Here is a 22747-nt window from a genome sequence, read left to right on the forward strand (position 1 = left end):
AGGCATCGAATTCAATATGGTATACATACATACTATATGAATCTCAGAGAAGAAAGAAGACGTCAGAACATTACAATTCCTTATCGTATTTGCTTCTCTCAGAGTTGATGTTTCTGAATTTCTGCAATTGCTGTTTGTTAGTGCATCTCCATTTCTGTAACTATTTTATTTGCTGGAATCTTCTATGTGATATTCTACTAAAAATGAAAGTTTCCTAGTTGGACTCCTCTCATTATTAAATGCAACAAATAAATAAACAACATACTCCTAAGCAGCTATAACACTGATAGATAATGCTTGTATATTTCTTAGGACAAAGACGTAATTGGAAGTGCAAGTTGTAGCAGAGAAACCTGCTCTTTGTACCACAACGTTAGTGTACAGTTTAATGTCATTGTGCACAGACTCAGATAGGCACCATGCTTGCTGTAGTATGACAGTAAATGTAACAAGCATTGTTGCATGCATTTACCATCACTATGAAAAATGTGCCATTGCAGTAAAAGTACTGTGTGTCTTTATATATACAAACTTCCTGCAGGGGAAAAGCATTGATGACAGAAGGAGACGATCACTTTTGTATGCAGAGGATAAATTTTACCATGCATTTTAATCATGGGAGTTTGTATATAACAAATCGTATACACTATAAAAGATTGTCTATGACTTGTCATGTGTAATATGCAGATTAGTATATGCTTTCTATGATAGAACTCTCAAGCTTCACATTCAAGGTACCTCCACCACTTCTGTTTACATAAAATGCTTGTGCATAACATCTCATATGCATTGTTTTTATCTACTTTTGGAGTGGAGATAATTAGGGAACCTGTTCTATAAAGTTGTTTATTTTCATACAGCTGAAAAGTCTATAGCATGCCTACAGAACAGCAAACTGCTGAGTATTTGAAGAGTATGGGAGATGGCCCAAGGGTAACACACATTTCTCTTACAGTCTTTCCTACAGACTAAACAATTGTAAGTCCTTTTCTCCATCATTAATGAGAAGATCCCCATAGAGATATGGGCCTCTATAGTCTCAGCAGTACAGACTTCTTACTCACAGTCTTACATGCTGACCTTGGCCTTCTCTGATGGGACACATGAGGCATAATTTGAACTATTGCTAGACTCAGATCTGCCATTTGAACTGATCAGAGAGACAGAAATGACTGGAAGCTATGACTGAACAAAGGCATCCTGTTTCTTTGGAGCACTTCTAAACCTGACCTCAAGCAGCCAATATTTAATTGTGTGGCACCTTTTAATCTGTGATTCACTGTGAATAATATAAAACAGGAAGCAAAAATAATAGGGGAGAAGCAGAGTGAAAGGAACCAGGACAAATGTCCTTCTTTCATCTTTCAAATACCACTGAAGATGCACTGCAGCATGTATATAAACACACACACACACACACACACACACACACACACACACACACACACACATGCACATGCACACACGCATGCACACGCACGCACACACACCACAAAAACACCCATATCAACACGCAAGCAGTATGTATATAGATGCACCAATAACTGTGTAAGTCTGTATTAGTGGTGCTTGTGAAGTGTTTATCTTGAACACCTCTTTTTCACTGTCAATCTGCATTCATATATGTCCTTATTCCTCTGTTACAGGGGGGTATATTTCAAAGTCAGAGAGATAAAGAAAGAGAGAAAGAGAAATCAGTAGTACATCACTTTCCGACCAATACATTCTTTTTACATTAACACACACAGTCCTAAGTGTATTTGATATAAAGCCGAAGCAAAGTAACTAATTTAGTTACAGATAAAGAAGTAGGTATTATAAAATGTTAGCGTGGCTCTCAACATTTCTTCACCACTGTGTATGGCACAATGTCTGATAAGTGAACACAATGTGTGATTCATGGTCAGGCAACTCATGAAATGTAAAGCACAACATAAATACAAAATACAAATATACTGTTGATTATGTTTGCAAACTACAGACCACCATTAAATTATGCTGAACATATGAATTAATATTTCACTGGGAGTGTGAAGATGTTTTTGAAACCATGAATAAGTGATATAGTGTACAAATGACAGCTGAGAGGTATAAACCTATGAACAGCCGACGGAAACTGAAAAGGTAAAGCCTACCATGTCCACTCAAGTGCTGAGACAGGCATAATGCAGCACCCCTCCCCCACCCTTGTACCATCCCATTTTCCATCTGTTCAAGACATCTGCCAAGTCTTGTGTTGACCTTCACTTTTCCACTGTCTGTGGAAATGCATAACAAGAACCGACCACCTTCTCTGTGAAACAGAATTCCTTTAAGTTTGTCTTAATTTAGTGATAAAAGGTAAAAAGTTATCTCTTGTGCTGCACAAAAATCCTTGGTACTCCTCTTCTCTTACTATTACTGAAAGAATGTGTTGCTCACTATATGTCCTGAAATAAAAAAACTTCTTGGTTAAATTGAGTGCTATATACAATGTACAAATTCTCATTATGTCTACCACAGAGAGTTCTTTAAACTTTGAATTATGCTCTCCTTTGATCTGTTTGAACGGCATCAGTGCTAAATATTGATTACTAGAAATGCTATTTGTGAATGTTTCAGTAGCTCTATTAAAACAACTAGCTCTGAAATGAGTTTTTTCTCTTATTTCCCACTATGTTATAAAAGGTCTGTATGTTTAAGGCTGTTGTCATAGAAAAAAATGTTGGGTGCATTTTAGCTAAATCTAACACATCACAGTTATGTAAAACAAGATATTAGACTTACGATTAATTGCTTCTTGCCTAGTCAAGACAAGAATAATCGAAATTAAATATTTTATTGATCATTTAGTTACACTCCCAAATGATGAGTACCAAAACATCACAATATACTATATAATAATCATTTTCTCAGGGCAGCAAGCCCCCCCCCCCCCCATACACTTCCTGCTGTTTAGGCCTTGATTCAATATATGTACTAACCACAAAAAAAGAAAAAAGGTGTAAAGCACACATTAAATTCACATTTTCTCTCTCATATCAACTTCTCCTTTTTCCTGTTCTCTTACTTGCATAGCCCAAATTCAAAGCTAAGTGTCTATGACCATCCAAGCTGTAATCTACTAAAACTTTGTCAACATAAATATTCAGTCTTTCTTGTATGTAATAATATACACAATCAACTGTAATACTTCCCAACTATTTTAACACTGAGTTCAAAATATAATTCCTGTGATAATTAATATGACTTTGTAGTTAAATTATTGTGTATTTCTGGCTTGCTATTTCCTCTATTTGTTGTTATGATGTGTTATTAGTTGATGTGATTAAAATTTACTTTAAAGTTTACTTCATTCTTGTTCTGCCCATTCACTTAATTCAGTCCTGGGCTACATGGAAGGCAAAACCTTTTCTGTCTCACAATGAGTGAACGTAGAGAAAATAATCTTGAATTGGACCCTGGTCAAGATGACTAATTACAAAGTGTAATTAAAAAAAAGTGAAATAAAATGAAAAGTAAATAAACAGCCCTCTTTAAGATGCCATATTGCTTCTTCTCCCTCTCTCTCCTTCTTCAGTTCCATTTGTTTCCTGATGATAATATGTGCCTACTGAATACCCACTACTTCTGTCTTTCACTGTTAACAAGTCTGGCCTTGAGAGCCTCTTATTACAGTATCAAAATTACCCCCCCCCCTCATTTCCTCTTACTGTTTGATAAATATGATTATCATGAGCTTGATGTGCCTTTCTTTGCACATCTAGAACTGAGCATAGTATATAGATTATATTAGTTTCACTAAAGGGGGAGGATGACCTCATATCTCCAGAGTTCACTCCTCTAGTTATGTAACTCAGTGCACTACTGGCATTCACCACAGACTTTCGGCGTTGTATGGAATTATTCTGCTTGGAGTCATTGCAGCTTCCTGTAGTTTTTCTTCTTTAAGCTTCCTATACCTTATTTGTCTAGTATGTAGATGTTTCTTAAACCTCCATAACCACCACAGCACTGTGCTTTTTGCATTAAAACATATCTTCCATTCAGTTAGGGTTGGGGGGGTAGCCTAATGGTTAAGGTGCTTGCCTTACAAACACAAGGTGTAGAGTTTGAATTTCACAAGAGATAACTAGCTAAGCTTAAAATGATTCTCAAGGAAAGTTGGCTTAGCACTAGCCTATGAACTGATAAGAAATCAGTTACCCTTTAAACTTGAGTAGATCTCCCTGGAGACTGACCCTTCTATCCAAAAGTGTTATTATCATAACCAAACTGATGTTAGCAATCCAAACTTAGAGCAATATATAACAACTAGGACTTAACTGAACTCTGCAGCCCCCCACTGGATGATAATAATTCTCAGAAAAGTTTCATCCTCTTTTGCTTTGAGCATGGCAGATAGATTTCTAGATACCTTGCAGCAGTATGTGTCTACTAAGTAAACTGCAGTAACACCCCAGCAGTACTCACAGCAGCATTACTAAAATAAGGTTATACATCCGTTACTGTTGAGCAGATGCGATCTGCAGCACTTTAACTTTTCCTTTTATTTTAGTCTTTTTAAAGCACATCTTATGCCTCTGTTCATACCTCTCAACTTTAATGATTTTCGCACGTCCACATTTTTGCCTCAAATATTTGATCTGTTCCTCATAAAATCTGTAGTTTTCTGGCAAATTATGAAGGATTGAAGTCACTAAATAATGACCAAATAATGACAAATATTTGTTTCATACTTCATATCCCTCAGAAAATGCATGCTAGCACAAATCATGATATTCTAACAGCTTTCTGAGTTTATAAGAGCAATATTTAAAATGTGTCCCTATTTTGGGGCCTTTGCCCCCCCCCATTATTTTAGGTTTTGTCCAGATTTCTTGTGTTAAGAGGTTGAGAGGCATGCCTCTGATATGTGTCCATTAGTCCTTCTTTTGATATATTAGGTCATCAAAACACTGAAGTTCATTCAAATTAACCTGGGCTCAAATGTCACATGAATTAATGTGTGCATTCATAATAAAGTTATGTTTAGAACCATTGGTGCCTCTTAGAAATACCTAACAGGTAATATGCAAGCAAATTTCTTGCTTGTAGCTTATGTGGAAAGCAGATTTCTAGACACAGACACCGAGAAAGCACCATCAATTGAATAAAAGCAGTACAGATTTGCAGATCTACAAAATGCTTGAGTATATACTAGGCATCACATGGGAACTACCCTATTTACTGATCCTTAACTATGTTTCTTCTTGTAGCATTGATTCATAATCTTATTTTTGCCAGCATTTACCAGTTCAGAGAAGATCAGGCCATTGTGTTGCAAAATCTACAGAGTAATTTCAGCAATTATCAGATGTGTGTGTGTGTGTGTGTGTGTGTGTGTGTGTGTGTGTGTGTGTGTGTGTGTGTGTGTGTGTGTGTGTGTGTGTGTGTCTGTGTCCTTATCTAACAGTGCACAGGAGACAAATGCACATGAAACCACAAGTGCCTACACACACACACACACACACACACACACACACACACACACACACACACACACACACCCTCTAATAAATAGACCTAGTTGATACTGATGTTGTTATTGATTTCTGACAAGTAGATTAGTTTTATTGATTGCAACACTAAAAATAGTGAATGGTTATTTCTTGTAGTTTATTTGGATAATTTTTCTGTATACTGCTTGAAACAACTGTGGTCGTATAACATAATGACATTTTATGGCCTTTAAAAAATAATCTGATGGCCTTCTTCAGATTATCTTCTTTGTATTCCACTGCATCATCATTAATAACTGTTGCAACAGTAGGCAGTGTAAGACATTGTTGCAGCACCATGAACGATGAAAAAGAAAACGATAAAGCTAACTTAAATGAGATCACTATGTCTATCAGTTTGGATGCTGCCTGTCATTAGGGTTGTCCAAAAAGAACTAAGAACTTTAAGGACAGAAGTATAAGAAACTCTTGGATTTCATACTGTGGAGTATCTAGGTTTAAAATTGAGAGTATTATTTATTTCTTTATATATTTATGTATGCATTTATTTATTTCATGTTATTGATTGAATGGATTCAACTGACACCACAGAGACCCTGATTGCTTTTTATAATGACTAGAGAAAATTAAGACAGAATTCCAGGAAATCCCTGCTGCAGTTTAACTGCAAGTGCTATGGAATATTTAACATGCACCTGAACTCTCATCAATGTAGGCAGACAGCTTTTAAGTTTAACATCTCATGCCAAGAGCTGCATTCTTTGAGTTAAACTCCCACCTGTAATTCACAGTACATTATCAGTACTGAAATATGAATTTGGGTGTTTGTTAATAAAGCTAAGCAGTCATTGGGGTTCTCAAAAGAAAGGTTAAGGATAGAACTGAGCAAAAATCCTGCAAAAGACACAATGAATAGAAACAGATTTAATGAAAAGTAATAAAGGGACAAATAAAAAGCTGCCATTTTGTTAGAGAACTGACAAAAGACAAGTATGGAAAGTTTAGTACAAGAAGCTAGCAAAGGAGTAAAGGGATGTTTTTGATACTGTATTTAATTTTATTTGTTTGCTTGTTATTAAACTGCATATTTGTTAATCAGGTTTGTAAGCTTGTTAGAAGACATCTTTTAAGCCAAAACCCAGGCCAGAGGTGATACACATGACATGCCTTACATAAATAAAAATTTCTTAAAAAGAAATAGTTGGGGGACAGAATCATGCAAATACAGGAAATAGGTTAAAGAGCTAACAATGCAAGTAAATGGACTGTAACACAGAATAAGAAGTATAGTGATTTTTGAAAAAATAGTTGTGTCATAATGTTGTCAGGTATAAAAACATAGGCAATGTTTTTGCATGAGTTGTACATAATCAGAGGGAAGACAATAACAGTGTGGATGTGAATATTGTGGATTTTAGAAAAGATAAAAAGCAATGCAAGTTTGTGTACATCTTTACATTAGGAGTATTGTAATAGTGTGATGGTCCTTTGTAGTCTGATTTGAACTGAGGTTTGTGCACTATTTATTTTATAGAGAGGCAGTCAATGTTTAACAGCATATATGAACCAGGGAAACTTCCTGGAATGTCATAGTGAGCTTACAATGACTGGCACTGATGTCAGTTGCTATGGTGTGTGAAGGAACAGAGGACTAGCAAGCTTTGGGAGAATGTCAATAAATATTCAGAAATAGGTCAAGATAGAGCAGGAATCTTAATACTAGGTAAGAAACGGAAGAATAAGTACATGTGTAATCAGTCATAAATGGAACAGAAGTACAAGAATTTAAAGTACTTTTTTTATTAGGAAGATGAAAATGCAGTGATGTTAAAACCAACTATTTGATTTAATTTGATGAATTAGGCATGAAAGGATTTTTTTAAAGCAAGATAGTCTGCAAAGTTAGTTACATTTTAGAATGTGGATACTCTTTTATAAATATCCCTACATATATGTTAGTTATAAATTCATAAAGGAGGTATAGCAACAGACCCTGTTAACTACAGACCCATATGTTTAACTGGCCTTATCTGTAAGGCCATGGAACAAATCGTCATGGACCTTAAAGATAAGGATAAAGGTAATCTCCAAACCCTTCATACAACACAGTTTGGTTTTGTCAAAGGCAAGTCATACCTGTTAAACTTGGAGGACTTCTTCAAAAACATTACCAGAGCCATAGACAAAGGCAAATCTGTGTATGCAGCCTACCCTGACTTAGTCAAGGCATTCAACACAATCCCACATTCAGGCATCATTGATAAACTCTCCCAGTTGAATATAAAATTCATTTAAAATAAGAAGACAAAGAGGAAAAGTAGAAAAGGAGATTAGTAATGGAAAAGTTAAAGAAACAGAAAGTGAGGTTATAGAGTACCTGCAAAGTGAAGGATTCAGTGTAGAGAATCTAATTCAGAAAGCACCACAACAGGCTAGAGCAATGGATATCCAAATTAAGGGGAAACTGATGGAACAGGAAGCAATTGGTCAAGTGCCATATGAAGATATTTTGGGACCTTCTACAGGAAACCAGTATAAATGTTTACTTGAAGCTAGACAGCAAGGGAAGGAACAGGAAACTGTGGAAAATCTGATGCAGTCAATGTTAAGGAGTGATAAGCCAGTGAGTTCCCATATGACAGAGCAATGGATGGCAAAGGATGAAATTGAGAAGAATGTGCCACAGGAAGATGCTATAGAACTTTCTATAGAATGCCCGTAGGAACTGGAAAACAAGGGATGTGCCCTCAGTATGGAAGAAAATGAGTTAAGAGAAGAGTTGCTTGATTTAATAGACATAGATAAATATATTAAGATCAATAAAAGAAATAGACTGCAGAAGGTCAATAAAACCCCAAAAGTTAGAAGTCTGATAAAACAAATGAACACAGTAATTAGGACTGTCCATAGAGATCCATGCGATATAACAGAAGTAAACAGGATATATTACTGTGCATCTAAATTAATAACTGATAAAGTTCTACCACAAGAACACAGGGAAAGGAAGGGGAGAAATGGAATACCATCATAGAAGTATTGACTAGAAAAAACTATAAAGCAATTAAGACAAGAAGTGTCACTGTTAGCAGACTATAGAAGAGGGAATAGATCAACAAAAGTACTTAGAAAGATAGACTATCAAAACTAATAACTCAGCCGGTGACTCTCTCTTTGCCAACTCTGCAGGTAGATCCTGGAACTCACTCTCAGCTAATATTACTTTAATTACCACACTTGTATTACTTAATCCGGATTTATACCTGGGATTATCTCTAACCTTGGAAGTTGTATAACTTGTTAAGTATGTAACTACTGTATATATTGTATCTGTAATCTTAACTGCTTATCTTGGAGCTTTTCTCCCCGGGCCTCCGCTGAAAATGGACATGAATCCAGTCGGAATATCCTGGTCAACAAATGTAAAATAAAATAAAATAAATAAATAGATGTGGCAAAAGCAATGAGAACAGACCCATATCTATCATGCACTATCACAAATAACAAACTAAAAAATTTCAGCACAGGTTGAAAATCTTAGAAGATACACAGATAAATATAAAGGAGAAGAACAAAACAAGCAATTTATTGATGACCCAAAAAGGTTTTATAAAGAACTGGGAAACAAGGTAAAAGGAATTGAAAGACCACCAAAAACAGAATAAATAGATACATTTTGGAGAAGTATCTATGAAGATCTTGTGGAGCATAACAAAGATGCTAAATGGATAGAAGAAGTAAAAGAAAGAATAAGAACTTCAAAGGTACAGGATATGAAATGGGATGAAGTAACAGCCAGAGAGTTTGAAACAAAGTTAAGAAAAGCCTCTAACTGGAAAACGGCAGGCCCAGATAAAGTACCTAACTTCTGGTTAAAAGTATTAATATCTTTGCACGAAGAGTTAGCCATGAGTAAGAACTATTTATATGCACACTGTGAACAAACACCAACCTGGCTAACAACAGGAAAAACAATGCTCCTACTTAAGGATGAACCTGCAAGCTACCCAAAAAATTATAGAGCAATAACTTGCCTTCCAATGATGTATAAACTATACACTGGAATTGATTCTGACAGAGTTTATAGCCATTTAGAAGAAAACTCAATTATGGCACTGGAATAAAAGGGCAATAAAAGAAAGTCATACAGAACAAAGGATCATTTGTTGTTAAATAAAGTCAAAGTGGAGAACTGTAAAAAGGGGAGGAATGTAAGTATGGCATGGATTGACTACAAAAAAGTATTTAACAGTATCCCATATTCATGGATAAAGGAATGATTAAAAATGTATAAGATACACCTTACACTGATCAACTACATTACAGTGACCATGAAACAGTGGCAGACCACTTTGCAATTAAGCCATGATAAAGGACAAATTATTATCCCAGGGATAAAAATTCAAAGGGGAATATTCCAGGGTGACTCTGTGTCACTGTTGCTATTCTGCCTTGCCCTTAACCCATTAAGCTGTTTACTTAACATCTTAGGCCATAGCTATAATTTGGCTCCTAGAAAACAACAAAGTGTAAAGACTTATCATCTTCTCTTTGTCGATGATTTAAAACTGTGTAGCTCATCAGATGAGGAACTGAAAGTACAACTGCAGACTATCAAACCTTTTTCAGATGATATAAGAATGTCATTTGGTCTTGATATCTGTGCAAAAGCAACCTTTAAAGCAGGGAAACTGCAGCACCAGGAAAACATCAGTTTGGGACAAGAATGATTATATAAAACAACTTGAGCAAGAAGGAGTGTATAAATATTTGGGAATTGATGAAGGATCAACAATAAAACATGAACAAATGCAAATAAAACTTAGTAAGGAGTACTTTAGAAGACTTAAATTAATCCTGAAAACAGCATTGACATCTAGGAACAAAATCGAAACTATAAACCAATTTGCTCTTCCTATCCTAACTTACAGTTTTGGAGTGATTGACTGGCCCCAAAATGTGCTGGATAGATTATAGAGGAAAGCAAGAAGGATGCTTCATGCTCACCAAATGATTTATAAAAATCAGTGTATACCAAGATTATATATTCCCCATTCCAAAGGAGAGATGGCCCTCCTTGAAATTGATTACATGTACAGCTCTGCAATTGTGGGACTCCACACATATCTGCTGGCCTCACAAGACTCAAAAGTAGTGAAAGTTTTGAAACATGAGGAGAATAAATCTAGGATGACTTCTCTGCTTAATCTAGCAGAAGCATATCAGCATCAAGCAGGAATGGAAATCAAACTAGAAGTAGATAAAAATCAGGCAGCAACTGAATGTGCCAAAAATGAAAGAATATGCAGCGCTGCATCAGTTAGCATTTTCACTTCACAGAATTAAGTTCTCCCATTCAGTTCTTGGCTGGAGCGTCTTCTGTGTGGAGTCTGCATGTCCTCCCCATGGTCGAGTGGCATTTAAAGATATGCAGGCAGGTGCGTGAATGGGTGTGCCTTCTTTGAAAGTTGGGCATCAGGTTGGCAACTTGGCACCATAAAAATCCACTGCCAATCATTAGCAGACCGAAGTTCCACTGTGACGACCCCTAAATGGGAAAAGCTGAAAGACTTTCATGAGGTGAAGGACCAGATAAAGAAGGCAAGAAATATGGAAAATGTATAAATATAGTTGGAAGTACAGAAAACTTCTGGAAGGACCTCATGTTGATCAGGGATGAATACAGGAATGGTTAAGGAGAGATGAATTCAAACAAAGAGATGAGAGGTTAATATTGTCTGCCCCCATAGTTCCCTTAGGCCATTATGCTCATCTAACAGACTACTGTTACTCACCCTCAAAGCTAATAACTGCACAGGGGTGCTCTGTTTGCCAACTCTGTTGGCAAATTATAGAACCTTATTCTTGCAGATGTTACCCAAGAAACCTTTCTGCCCCATTCAAAAAAACCCTCAAAAAACATATTAAATCACACTGGTTATATCCTTGCTCTACCCCTGACTAGAACCATCTCTGTAACCTTTATTAGATATCACTATTGTACCAACCTATCTATGTATGCTTTATTACATAGGTTCATAGGTTCATAGGTAGGTACTAGGCTATTGGCCCTAGGGCCTATATAAGCCTAGCCAAACGTTACCCTGGCTTTCACCACCCAAGAAAATTATTTTCCTGTGCCTCTGTCGAACAAGCCACAGAAGTGATCCTCTGGGGTGAATTTCCTATCTCCCATCCAATCATCAAGATTTTTCTTGAAGAGTGCTAATGAAGAGCTTTGTTTGATATAGATAGGTAGTTTGTTCCAGAGTATGGGAAGTCTCTGGGACAGGAATCTATCCCTCCAGCATATTCTGTTTATTGTGGTAACAAGGTTTAGGTCCTTAGAGCATGTAGCTCAGAGGGATTTGGATTTCTTTAAGCATGTCCAACAGCTCTGGGTTTGACATAACTTTGTATGTTAGGTAGAGATCACCTCTGAGTAGGCGATATGCGACAGAGTAAAGCTGGAGTTTTTTGAGACGGTCTCATGAGGGCATCTGTTTGAGGCCAGTAATCCTCTTTGTGAGGTATTTCTGCAGCCTTTCCAGTTGTTGTAGATGTCTTGTGAGGTACATGCCAAAAGGGGCATTGTACTCTATAATGGGTCTAATGAGTGATGAGTAGAAGGGAACAATGACCTCTTTTTTCCTGGATGAGAAACCTTTTGTGATGAGGTGTGCCACGTAGAAGGATTTCCTGACTACTGTGGCGATGTGATTATCAAACGAGAGACTACTGTCCACCTGTGTCCCAAGGTCTCTTATCACACTTTCAGTGTTAAGTAAACTACCGCCTATGTGGTAGTTCATGGGTACAGAGTTTTTACCAAAAGGTATGACAATGTACTTTTTGGCATTGAGCTTGAGGCCATGACTTTGACATCAGGCATCTGTCTCAGTGAGGCCCTTTTGTAAGATGTCCACATCATTAGGAGTTTTGATTTTGGCTCCTAGTTTGCAGTCATCTGCTAACTTTGTTAGCCAAAGACCTTTTGTGTTAGCCTGTACTTCAGAGAAGTAGATACCAAACAGGAGAGGACCCAGGACTGAACCCTGTGGTACTCCACTTGTCACTGGTCTGAAGTTGGATTTGGAGTCTGCTACTTTGACAGTGTGGGTTCTGTCAGTGATCCAGTTGGCAACCATTCTTGTGACAAGGGGTTTATACCTAGTTTAGTGAGTTTATCTATAATTCCAGAGTGGGGGATGGTGTCGAAAGCCTTGGAGAGATTTAGAGAGGCTGTGTGAACCACCTTACCCTCACCTATGGCTTTGGTGACTGCTTCAAAGAAGTATATCAGGTTTAGGAGACATGATCTGCCTTTTATAAACCTGAACTCAGTAGGGTCCAGAGTTTGAAAATTACCAGTGTCATTGTATATAAGTTCCATGATGATACGTTCCATAGCCTTGCAGACCAGGCTCATCAGGCTAATGGGGCGGTAGTTCCCAGGGTCCATAGTGACTCCCCCTTTGTGGAGTGGGATAACTGTTGCTGTGTGCCATTCAGTGGGCACAAAGCCTGAAGTGAGGCTATGATTGAACATGGTACTTAGGTGGGGTGCCAGTTCATTCTGTAGTTCATGTAGAAAGCAGCCTGGGATGTTGTCAGGTCCCATGGATGCTTGGCTTTGGAGAGTGTATTTTTTTACCTGTGCAGCCATGATTACAGGAACTTTGCATTCTTCCAGTATAGAGATGGGCCCTTTAGGGGATGATAGGGGGTAAAGTTAGCACTGAACCTATCTGCCAGGATGTTGGTTCTGTATATTTAGTGCCATTGTGCTGTAACTCAGAGCAGATATGAGTGTTGCCATTGAGATTCTTGACATAGCTATAGAATGTTTTGTGGTTGTATTTAGAATCAGTGGCAATCTTGTTTTCATAACTAGCTTCAGAGGATTTTATGAGGGATCTCAGCTTCTTGCTGAGGCTGACCAGGGAGTTCCTCCAATCATGCTTGCTCTGTCAATGTATGCATCTTACGTGTAATATGTTTTATTGGTGTTACTTTGTGTGTTATTATGTAGAGCTTTTCTCCCTGGGCCTCTGCTGAAAATGGACATGTATCCAGTCGGACTATCCCAGTCAACAAATGTAAAATAAATAATAAATAAATAAATAAATATCGGTGGCCCAAGATAGTGGGCTACATACACGCTGGTTTACAAAGTCCATTGAACATGTGGGAGAAACAGATAAATGTAGATTTTGTAAAACCAAACTGGAAACAGTCGAAACCTTGTTGCTAGTTGTGACATACTAATGGCAAAAGAACGTATACTGAAAGGCATAATAATGTGGCAAGACTGTTGCATTGGGGATTGTGCAACCATTATGGTACTGAAGTGGCTAAAAAACACTGTAAACATGAGCCACAAAGTGTCATAGAAAATTATGAAGTTTATATCACATGGGATCGCCCATTACCAGCAGTTCATAAGATAGTTGCTAGAAAAACAGATATAGTGGTCCATGAAAAGAAGACAAAAGTAGCATTGATCATTGAAATCACTACACCCAGTGACTACAGTGTGTTGCATACAGAGAGACACAAAGTCATAAAATATCAGGATCTGCAGGCAGAAACTAGAGCAATGTGGAAGAAAGATACCCAGACAGTTCCAATAGTAGTAGGAACAACAGATCTTATAAAAAAGAATCTACGATCGTATTTAGATATGTTACCAATCCATGTAACCCCATATGAATTGCAGAAAGAGTCATCACTGGGTACATTGTGAGTGTTGCGAAGAGCACTTTTGGCTGACATTAAATATTGAAACAATACTAATTTCATGAACTTTAATTGTACTTTGATTTAGGAATGGGGTTCATTCACATCATGGTACTGGAAACCCAAAAGATTTGGAGAAATTAAAGATTGAATAGCAACGCTTATGTCTTCTGTTGGGTTGCTAACTGGATCACTGACAGACCATACTTAGTCAAATTTGGGGACTTTACCTCAAACAATAGACCTGTCTCCAGTGGGGTTCCACAAGGGTCAGTGCTAGGCCCCCTATTGTTTGGAATATACTTCTCAGACGTTCAGGCCAAAACAGAGGGGCTGTGATGGACTAAATTTGCTGGTGATTGCAAATTATGTGCAATCACTGAAACCCCAAATGATGCCAATATACTTCAAGAGAGACTTATACAAACCAATGATTGGTGCTAAAGTCACTGAATCAAACTCAATGCAAAAAAGGCATTATCATCCCCTTCAGGATAAACAATATCCTTGCAGACTATCATGAAAATAATAATACCCTGAGTAACAATTCAGCAGTGAGAGACTTGGGAACACAAGTTGACTGTAGCCTAAACTTTGACCACCATGTGTCTCCTATAGTGCGGAAGGCATTCTACATCACACACTTCATTAGCAAAGGCATTGCCTCAAAAGCAAAAGAGGTCTTATCACCCCTGTACTCAACCCTCATCAGGCCAATAATTAAGTACAATGTTCCCTTTGGTACGTACCTTACCAGACACCTGCAGCAACTTGAGAGAACTCAAAGATTTCTAACCAAGAAAATTATGGTCTCCAGCATGTCATACATTGACATACTGAAGTCACTGTTACTGTACTCAGTAGTGTACTGACTACTTAGGAGACTTGTGCCTGGCCTACTGAGCAATCTCAGATCCAAACCTAATGGAAATGCTGTACATCCGGAAGTCAAATGGGGCAAGGATCACCCACTCCAGGGACATTAACCTGGCATACCACATAAATAGAACCTGCTGGAGAGACAGAGAAGTCTCTCTGAGGGTACCACTCCTCTGGAATAGGCTACCAGTTCACATCAAACAAAGCCCCTTTATGACCCTGTTTCAGCGTAGCCTGGATGACTGGATGGTAAACCATAAATTCCTGCCTGATCTCGAGTTTAGACAAGATCCTTTATTTTGGATTTATCTAGTATTATACTAGGCACACATGGCTAAGCTTATAAAGACCTTTGGGTTAACAGACCGATAACCACCTATGAACCTTTTATTAACTTTAGTTGTGTGTGTTTTCTTTTTGTTTAATTAAGGCAACAAAGATGTAATATTGAAATATGGTAGCAGAAGTGGGTGATATCACAACTAACTGAATGGCAGTCCTGTGAGTTTGTTGTGATTTTCTTTGGATTGCTTTGACTTGGTGCAGCACACTGTAGTGTTTGGTTGAAATGGGTGATATGCTACAGACAAGGTACTTAATCTAGTTGAGACATATATGAGTGCTGAACGAACTTGAAAGAGTAATTTTAAGCCCTCTGGCATGACTATCAAATATATCTGTATGACAAAACAAACAAAAACAAACCACTAAACAAACTAAAAATAAAAAAAAAACAAAAGCCATGCACACAGAACCCACAATAGTTAATTTCAACAGTCAGAGGTATTTAAATGTACTATTTTTTTTTATGGTTCTGATGATGTCTTTAGAATATTAAGACGATCATGCTTAACATTTTACTGTTGAAATTAAAGATTTTTATTTTTAAATCTACCTGTATGGAGTGGTTAGATTTGTCATGAACGGAAATAAAACATGGACTTATGACAAGAGACTGTAGGGTTAATGTAAAGGCTGAGAATCTGACAATCTGGATGGTGTAACAGTAACAATCTGCAAACCTATGGAAAAGTGCTAAAAGATATGGTTTAGTGAGTTTCCTGATATCAGAAGGACTGCAAAACCTTAAGCATCATAGAATAATTAAAGGAAGAACTTTAAGCAGAACATATTCTGTTCGTATGGCTGCATCATACATAGATTGGAGAGACATAACTCACTCTGGATTTCAATAAAGCAACTGATTTGGCATTACATAGCAGGCTAGATGTGATACTAAATGAGATGGGAAATAAAGTTGGTGATTTATGCAAATTGTTGACTTAGTAACATTACTTCTATAGTCAGCCATTTATATTTCTAGTTTATTATATACGTAGTTGCCAGCTCACCTCTGCACTGAGTTGTTTAGATTTGTCAATGAGTTACAATAGCAGTTATGAACTGTAAATTATGCAACTGAAATAATGCTCATGTAACTGCTGCCGTAAGGGAATGTTTTTGCTACATATAGCTCATCTAAAGACAGCTTTTGTTGAAATAGTATACATGATATAGTTGTAAGTCAGAAGTTCTTCCTATACCTTTCCCTTGCACTGTTTTTTTTTTTATTATTGGAAAGTGTCACTCTCTTCAGATACACATTCAACATATAAATGCTACACATATAAGATCTACCCTGCATTGAGTTCAGTAGCTTCTTACTCCTTCTTTTGATTTATCTTTAGTGGTGTCCCTGATGAACCATTTGTCCCAGCACAGTCAGTAGAACTAAAATAAATAGTGTGCCTTGAAAGTACAGCTGGACACAAAATAAGAGACTTGGCAGCTTTTATTTTTAGCCACCTGCAAAACCCACCTCTAGGGTATCACATCCGGTCTTGTTTAATGAGAACAAAAGGTGTTGATATTGTAGACCCCTTGAACCTTGACTCTGTTTTTCCCTGTAGGTAAGGGAAAATGGTACACAGCAGATGCTAGGAACAACCCAGACCCTTAATTATGGTTGCTGTTTAAAGTGTGTTATTTGACTGTGGAAATGACTGTCCCTTTAATATATCTTTAAACTATAAATAGGCAAAATAGAAGAAAATTTTGAAATTACTGTCTCTCTTTCTTAGACACTGTTACAAAGAGTTTTAACTGCTTCAGCAAATAATGCTGTTCTAAGAACTATGCTCTTTACTATTAAGTATAGTGTTATATAATAAATAACATTTTACTTGGTCTCAGACTGACTCTACATTATAGAGGCATTGCAGTTTTCTGAATTTATAGGTGATACTGCATGAATCTCAACTGTAGCTGCCCTATTCAGCCTATAAAATATATTTAATTTATATAAACAATCCAATCACCAGCAAGGAACAGTGAAACCACCACAAAATGGCACAAAATCCACACTTTATTCCAAGTTTAGCGCTTTCTTCCCCACTCAAGGGACTTCTTCAGAACAATAAACCAAAGAACACACCCAGCCAGCTATATACCCACCCCAGTTAAACAATTAAAACCATTTGAGCAATTTTCCAAAAAACAATCCATGCATTTAAATAAGAAAGAATACTAAATATCATAAGAAACACATACCATGTCAATATTTAAAGCTTTAAAAATATGAATTACATACTCTTAAAACAACAATATCCTAACATTAAAAAAGTAATAATAATTTAATTAAAATTGTTATTACTTTTTTTTAATTGTTTAATTGGGGTGGGTATATAGCTGGCTGGGTGTGTTCTTTGGTTTATTGTTCTGAAGAAGTCTCTTGAGTGGGAAAGAAAGCGCTAAACTTGGAATAAAGTGTGGATTTTGTGCCATTTTGTGGTGGTTTCACTGTTCCTTGCTGGTGATTGGATTACTTGGTTTTTGTAGCTACTTGTGATTTATATAAACAATGTTAATGATGATCCAATATGAACATTTTAGGTGTACTTGCTGATTCTGGTAGCATGACTTGATATTTAAATTTAGATGAGCCTGGCTGTACAGCAATGGCTAAATTAATTTTGATATAAATCTCTCTTGTGTGTAACTTTTTGTGCAAATTTCAATAGTTGATTGGTTATAAGAATCAGCCATTGTCACTGCTTTTGTAGTCTAACTTAGTTACTGGTTTAATTGTTAATATAATGTTTCTCAAGATAGACAGTTGCTGATATTACTACGAAATTTGACTAGCATTTTGCTTTGTCACAGTCGTCATCCTTGAATAACTAGTTATTGGGCCACATATACTGTGGTACAATAACAGCAAGTTATTGTCTATACTGTGATAGTTATACTATGAAGTGCTGACTTCCAGAAAAAACAAAGAGCTGAAAAGGCAAAAAAAAAAAAAAAAAAACAACAAAATACAGAAGGTTGAAAAAATAAATTTTAAGGCACCTACACCCTCGAGCTTATATGTGTGTATATATATATATGTATATATATATATATATATATATATGTATATATATATATATATATATATATATATATATATATATATATATATATATATATATATATATATATATATATATATATATATATATATATATATATATATATATATATATATATATATATATATATATATATATATATATACATATATATATATATATATATATATATATATATATATATATATATATATATATATACATATGCACATATATATATATATATATATATATATATATATATATATATACATATGCACACACACACACACACACACACACACACACATATATATATATATACATGTGCATACATGCTCGACTAGCATATGTCCGAATCACAAAACAATGAACACACATACACAAAGCGCTTAACATCGACAAGCGCTTCCATGTACATGTGCCTGTTTCATAGATCGGACTACAGTGTGGGTAAGGGAAATTCCCTTTTTCCCACTGTAGTGCAATCTCGGAGTGAGAATAATAAAGTAGGGGGTGGGGGGTGTAGGGGGACGAAGCCCCCCTGCAGAAACGTAGATTTTCTTTTTGAACTACACACACACGGAAGCACTTTTCAATGTTAAATGCTTTTGTATATGTGTGTTTTATGTTTTGTGATTTGGACATGTGCTAGTTGAGCATGTGTTCTAGACCCATATATATATATATATATATATATATATATATAAATGTGTGTGTGTGCGTGTGTATGTATATATATATATATATATATATATATATATATATATATATATATATATATATATATATATATACACTAACACCACAGTCAGACCAATTTGAAAAAGAGAGAAATCACCCAAACATATGCATGCTGTTGCACACTTAGAAATTGCACTGACAATGATTCTCTATAGAAACATCATTTGGCATTTTGCCTTTTGTCTTTTCTTTCTTCTCTGTGATACCGATCCTTGAGCAGCTGTAGGGGATGCTACTGTAATTTATAGTTATATAAATATAAGTATTTATAGTTACATAATATATTTATAGAGAAAATTCAATTGGTTAGTAGAGGCAATTCTTTCATTGATTTGTGGGAATGTGTGTCAATGAGTAGAAAGTCTCACGTGCTGAATATCTTGAACTGCAGGCACAGTTTGTATTGTTTTGTACAGCATAATACAGCCAGTAGGGGAAACAATGTTTCAGTGGGCTGATGTTGTGGTCTTTCCCTGCATTGTGAAACAATAAAGTTAGTACATTTATCTAAGGGATGGTATCCCGATAGAGTGCAGGGGATTTCCCCTCAAAAATGCTTAATTTTTTAATTTTACTTTAAGTTATAGAGGGTATTCTTATTTTATGAATGGGTTTGAGTATTTAATTTCATGGTAGCAAGATCTGATGGTCCTGCATTCATTTGTTTCATTAGACTTCTGAAGTGTGACGGGAGTACTAATAAAGTTATAGCTGACTCTAGGGTGATTACAGTTTATTGCATCCTGCCTCATGGTTAAAACCAACACTTTTGTCTCTTCAGTCTTTTATCTTTGCATGATGTAATAATAAGTCTGACTCCAGCAAAAAAAAAAAAAAATGACAGCTTTGCTTTATACCAGTTGTTTCCACAATAACTTTATATTTCCAAGGCATGTGAAAGGTCTAATGACTCTTAACATATAATTGGAATTCACCAGTTATATATTACTGCTGTTGATTTCCAATTATATGTTAAGATTAATGTGAAATGCTACAGAAGAACAAACTCTGAATTTGTGATAATTATTATTGACTTAATTTAATTTGCTGTTCCAGATGCCTATATGCAGTAAATTGTTTTGCCCATTTTACTGAATTAATAAAGAGCTATCCATGCTGATTTACCCTACCATACTATATATTTCTCAACTGATTTACCCCGCCTTGCTATTCATTTCTCACTGCTGATTTACCCTGCCTTACTATACATTTTTCACTGCTGATTTACCCTGCCTTACTATACATTTCTCACTGCTGATTTACCCTGCCTTACTATACATTTCTCACTGCTGATTTACCCTGCCTTACTATACATTTCTCACTGCTGATTTACCCTGCCTTACTATACATTTCTCACTGCTGATTTACCCTGCCTTATTATACATTTCTCACTGCTGATTTACCCTGCCTTACTATGCATTTTTTACTGCTGATTTACCCTGCCTTACTATACATTTTTCACTGCTGATTTACACTGCCTTACTATACATTTCTCACTGCTGATTTACCCTGCCTTACTATACATTTCTCACTGTTGATTTACCCTGCCTTATTATACATTTCTCACTGTTGATTTACCCTGCCTTATTATACATTTCTCACTGCTGATTTACCCTGCCTTACTATACATTTCTCACTGCTGATTTACCCTGCCTTACTATACATTTCTCACTGCTGATTTACCCTGCCTTACTATACATTTTCACTGCTGATTTACACTGCCTTACTATACATTTCTCACTGCTGATTTACCCTGCCTTACTATACATTTCTCACTGCTGATTTACCCTGCCTTACTATACATTTTTCACTGCTGATTTACACTGCCTTACTATACATTTCTCACTGCTGATTTACCCTGCCTTACTATACATTTCTCACTGCTGATTTACCCTGCCTTACTATGCATTTTTCACTGCTGATTTACCCTGCCTTACTATACATTTTTCACTGCTGATTTACACTGCCTTACTATACATTTCTCACTGCTGATTTACCCTGCCTTACTATATATTTCACACTGCTGATTTACTCAGCCTTACTATACATGTCTCACTGCTGATTTACCCTGCCTTACTATTAGGGTCACCACCTGTCCCATGTTGTGAGGGACAGTCCCTCTTTGGGCAGTTGTGTCATGCAAAAAAACTGAAAAAATAGAAAATGTCCTGAGATATTAGGATAACATTATTTCCTATATTTTATGCAATAGCTGCATAAAACAGTTATTCTATATCTGAAACACCTAAATGTTATAAGAAACAGAATAAGCAACTAAAATGCATGAAGAATAACGCTTATTTTTATAAAAAAAGTGAAGTTCTGTCCTTGGTACTGGCTGATGGTATGTTTCGCCCTGCAAAATCTGACGTTTGTACCACAAATGTCCCACTTTGAACATTTGATAAGGTGGCAACCCTACTTACTATATATTTCTGAAGCAAACCATTTTTCTCCTTAGTCCTCCTATTTAAAGATGCCTTCTGTTTCTCTAAGCACATAATTTTTAACAACTTCACTGAACTCAAAATATTTTTTTAAACCTTATCTGTCTCTTTTCAGCTATACAGGTTTTCAATTATTTTACTCCCTTATCTGCTCTACTGCTACTAATAAGCCGTTTTTTTCAGTGTCACCATCTACTGCTGCCGTATCTGGTTAGTTCAGTTCTTCTTAGCTATCTGCATATCAATTTCACTATTTCCCTTTTTGCATTTCATCAGGGCAATCTCCTGCCCCAATCCTTCTGTATCAAACCTATTCATAAAGGACACCACTATGACACCACTATGGCCTGAGCTCCACCCCAGGGTTCCATCCCTCTGGACAGCACTTGACATTAGTACTCACTGTACCGTATACCAAGGGACAGGACCACTGCAGAATTTGAACTAGATCTGTGGTGGTGGTGCTGTGGTAGCATTGTCGCCTCACAGCAAGACATTGTTCCATTCGATTCTCAGCTAGAGCATCTTCTGTGGAGACATGCGTGAATGGGTGTACCTTCGTTGAAGGTTGTGCATTAGGGCCGGCAACTCAGCATGTAAAAATCAACTGCCAATCATTAGCGGATCGGATTTCCGCTGTGGCGACCCCTAACTGGGAAAAGCCAAAAGACACAACAACAACAACAACTGAGTCTTTTGATACTCCTGTGCATTTCTCCCACAGTAATAATGTTGATGGTAAGCTCATCTTTTGGCTGTCTACCAGTCCAGAGAGTACCTAGCAACACCAGTCATTCTGCTGCTACTCATTCAGTCCACAGGGTTCTGATGAAGGAACTGTTTCATGTAACTGACTTGAAATCCCTATGTTTTGAAATATTAAAACTACCTTAACTGTTCTGTTGTTTGAGGAAAGAATGGAGTTATATGTTTGTCCTCTGGAAAGAACATTAAGTGTTTTCCGCTGGAGACAGGAGCAGCTGATTCTGTCCAACCATTAACCACTCATCCCTCCATCATATTCACACCTGTATAGCAGTCACTTGATTACAGAACCTCTATTTAACAA

This window comes from Protopterus annectens, chromosome 3.part0, assembly GCF_019279795.1.
Source record: "Protopterus annectens isolate FY-2018-M chromosome 3.part0, PAN1.0, whole genome shotgun sequence".
NCBI lineage: Eukaryota > Metazoa > Chordata > Ceratodontiformes > Protopteridae > Protopterus > Protopterus annectens.